General features: G+C 39.2%; 1 non-coding gene across 1 annotated transcript; it reads left to right on the forward strand.

The window, feature by feature from the left end:
* The first annotated feature begins 235 nt into the window (after positions 1 to 235).
* On the forward strand, positions 236 to 308 carry TRNAK-UUU (transfer RNA lysine (anticodon UUU)). Its single transcript has one exon. It is a non-coding gene; the product is annotated as a tRNA-Lys (tRNA).
* The last annotated feature ends 3,945 nt before the right edge of the window (positions 309 to 4,253 follow it).

The following is a 4,253-nucleotide window of genomic DNA, read 5'->3' on the forward strand; positions in this document are numbered from 1 at the left end:
TGAATTATAATTCTAGTTTTTCCTGAGATATCTATGTTTTTTGATGCTTATAGTAAACCTGATATTTTCTTATACTAGAGAGAATGACATGAAAGTTTAATTGATATATCTGCAGTTACCTTGTTACATGTGTGACATGTTTATATACCCTACACTGAATACACAATTTTTTAAGGACAAATATGTTACAGTGAAAATACAAAGCACTCAGTATAGAAGATCACTTCTAGGGAATTCCCTGGTGGTCTAGTGGTTAGGACTCCGTGCTTTTACCGCTGAGGTCCTGGGTTCAATCCCTGGTTGGGGAACTGAGGTCCTGCAAGCTGCGTGGTAAGGCAAAAAAACGAAGACCACTTCTTTATGGTCTACTTTGCTATATACTAGCTATGGTCTTTGTCAAATCATTTACCTTCTCTGTGCCTTAGTTTCCTCATCCACAAAGCATTAAAAATTGGCTGCATATAGTACATATCCCATTTACCAAGTCTCAAAGTTTCACGTTCTTAGTACTCAGGGATTCAATACGAAGCCAGATATTCATGTATTTTACTTCCTGGGTACGTTCTTTCTCAACCCTTTTCTTCTTAGTTTATTCTAGAAATTTATAGCTTAAATTTAGAAATGGAATCTAAAGTGCTTCAAGTTATATAAGTTATATAAAGGCTCTATACATGCATGATGAGGTTGAAGAAGGTGAAATTTATGACTAGGGATAGCAATCTGTCTGAATACATCCCCCATACTGTTTGCCACACTCACTGGTATGCCTTTAATTAAAAGACTGTGTTTTTAGAATTGCAGAAAAAATTTCTTACTCAGCAATTTACATGGGTGAATGTTCTTGATACTGCTCTACCCCTGTCTCCCAACCCCCTCCCCCTTATATTTCTAACTGCCTATCACTACTGACCTTAGTAATAACCTCATGTCCTTGACAATTTAGAAACATGTGAAAATTAATGATTTGGGAGAAAATTAGTGGATCCTGAAAGCCTGAAAAATTTCCAGACGTATTACAAGCTGGAACCAGTTGCACAGAGTTACTGGGTACTTGAAAGAGAGTACTGCAGACTAAGGGGCAAGATCTGCCCTAATCCTGGGATACTGCAGAACCCAGAGAAATGTAGGTCTCAGCTTCTAACGAAGCAATAAACATGCATAAGGAAAGAGTTACAAATATCACCCCAGCTTGCCTTCCATTAAAGGAAAACGCAGAGATGCCTGCTGAAACTAAACGTAATGTTTAAAAAACAGCTCATTCTCTACAAATATTATGAATTGGATTCTTCCAATAGCAGTAGAAACTTGGATCATACGTCCCAGGAGCCCCACACATGAAAGCTTTAGCGATCTTAGGATTAATCAAGATCACACCATCAAATGTGCAGTCTTTTTGCTGTATATGTTTTTTCAGTGATTTGCCTTCTTGGCTTACCCACTGGGTTTTGCCTGTTTTTCCTCATTCTCCACTGTGTCTTTAGACAGTGCTGTCACTGACAGCAGGCTGAGTAAATCATCAATTGCATGCTGATGAGCTGGTTTCCCTCCTTTTGCCAGATTAAATCAGGACAGCCTTCAAGTTTGGAAAAGGAGAGGATGGTCTGTGCCATTACTTCTGACCTTTCCTTTCTTCTCTTTTTATCTGGGACTTTTTCCACAACCAAACTCTCTTCTGTTATGTCCTCAATTTAGGATACTTCCTTTCCTTCATCTTTTCTGCCAGGAGCATAACTGTTTCATTGCCCTGCCAATTTGTTTTCTTGCTGTTTTTACTGATTTTACTTTGTGTTCCTTTTAATAAATAAGTATGCAATCTTATGAAAGTTTTAAGGGAGTTCAAAAGTGAAAAGTCTATTCAGGGACTTCCCTGGTGGCGCAGTGGTTAAGAATCTGCCTGCCAATGCAGCGGTCATGGGTTCAATCCCTGGTCCGGGAAGATCCCACATGCTGTGGAGCAACTAAGCCCGTGTGCCACGACTACTGAGACTGTTCTCTAGAGCCCACGAGCCACAACAACTAAGCCTGCACGCCTGGAGGCCGTGCTCCACAACAAGAGAAGCCACCACAATGAGAAGCCTGCGCACCAAAATGAAGAGTAGCCCCCGCTCGACGCAACTAGAGAAAGCCTGCATGCAGCAACAAAGACCCAGTGCAGCCAAAAATAAATAAATTTTTTAAAATAAATAAATAAAATAAAATAGATAAAAAGTCTATTCATTGACATTCTGAAGAACCAATATTTACAAATTCAATTTTCATATAAGATGGTGATAAGGGAATAAAAAAACCCTATATGTTATTAATTACCCTAAGTTGTTTTTTGTTTTTTTGCGGTACGCGGGCCTCTCACTGTTGTGGCCTCTCCCGTTGCGGAGCACAGGCTCCGGACGCGCAGGCTCAGCGGCCATGGCTCAGGGGCCCAGCCGCTCCGTGGCATGTGGGATCTTCCCGGACCGGGGCACGAACCCGTGTCCCCTGCATCGGCAGGCGGACTCTCAACCACTGCGCCACCAGGGAAGCCCCCCCAAAGTTGTTTTGAGAAATATATTCCAGAAACTTTGATATGCTAACACGCATTTTAAATCTCCAAGAGAAGATTGTAAACTGCATTTCCTGAACTTATTAGATGATGAATCCTTGTTTGCAAAGGATTTTCAGTGGAGCGTTTCCAAGAACACACTCTCTTGGAAATGCTGTCATATTCCCTTTTCCTTCAACTTATTTTATAATTCAGCTTTATATGTAATTTAGTAACTAATAATTTCAAAGAACCACAGACTTTTTAATAGTGATCTTTGGGACCTTTTTATTAGTAGTGATTTTTCTGTGGGAAATTTGGCCTGAGAGTAAATAAGGATTTATTGTAACTTTAATATGTTAAAAAATTTTAATATCCTAGGAATCTTTATATATCTATTAAGATAGGAAACCTTCTTGCTTCAGTTTTATTTTCATGTTTACCTTAAGAAAAAGTGTGGAGAGCAGTGTGGCTAGAGTTCAATTTTTTTCCCTAGTATTATATATTTACTATTTTATGTACAATAGGAAGAAGTAAGTGAAGCCATGGGTACAAATACTGAATTTTACCTGCCAATATGAGCTTCTGATTTGTCAATATTTCAGAACATTGCTCTTGGGGCTCAGCATGTCACATTAGCATACAATGAAGCCTCCTTTCGCTCCCAAAGTATGTTCTGTATCATGACTATGCCCCAGTCAAGGCCCCAGTCATCAACTTTAAACCCACAAGGTCACTTGGTCATCTTGTGATTACAACAGCAGCTTTACCGCTTGTAATTGTCCTACAGCTGTGGCAGGTCAATGGAAAAATGTTCTTTAAACACCATAAGCATCTGATTGTGCAATACCTAAATGAGTGTCATTGATTATTCACACTGCTGGCTGGTCAAAGCTGGGGAAGTAATTAGGGCTTTTTGTGTGGATTATCCACTGAGAAAAGGTCAAATAACTACAAACAGTGCCAGCAGAGAGGAGCCACCAAGGACGACAGCATCCATGATCAGTTAAGAAATGCTAAAGCAAGGCTTAATAATGATGTGCTTATGCCCGTTTCTACAGAATGTGATCATTCTGTCATAGAAATCCAATGAAGCATGAATGATGGCTACTTTTTCCCTGCAAGCTCTGCTTCAGGTCCCTGATGCCCATCAAACAGGTTTGTCAGGGAAGTAGACTGAGAAGAATTTTAAAAGCAGGGCTTTTTTTCCCCTCTCTTTTCTTTAAATCGAGAATAAAACCTTCAGCTAGCAACCATACTTTTTGTGTCCCCTTTTGAAGCATCATAGCAATGTTGTTTTTCACATTTTTGATAAAATATCCCATCAAATGGTCTGTGTTATGGGGACTTGAAACTGTTCATTTGTTGATTTACATTAGGATCCTCTTCGAGCCACAGTTCTATTTATAGGAATATAATGCTGAAAACATGTTTCAGTTTGCTGAAGGGTCTTTCATATTTTCCAAGATTAAGATATTTCTTCTAAATCCACTTAGTCATTCTTGGGACTAGCCTCCATCCTCAATAATACTTGAAATTCTAAGATTAGATTTTCATTGTTTTAGTTTAAAATACTGGTTTCTATTAAACTGAAGATGTTCTGGGAAAGCCAGCAATTTAGCCACTTTTACCCTAGTAAAGACTGAGGTCATGTTTGATTGTGGCTTAAGGAGGATCTACTTTCTAAAACCGGACAGAAGAGCTTTCAAAACCTAATGGTGGAATTTCAGGCAGT

This window comes from Delphinapterus leucas, chromosome 9, assembly GCF_059928025.1.
Source record: "Delphinapterus leucas isolate spDelLeu-1000000601 "Yukka" chromosome 9, BTC_Dleu_Yukka2, whole genome shotgun sequence".
Classification (NCBI taxonomy): Eukaryota; Metazoa; Chordata; class Mammalia; order Artiodactyla; family Monodontidae; genus Delphinapterus; species Delphinapterus leucas.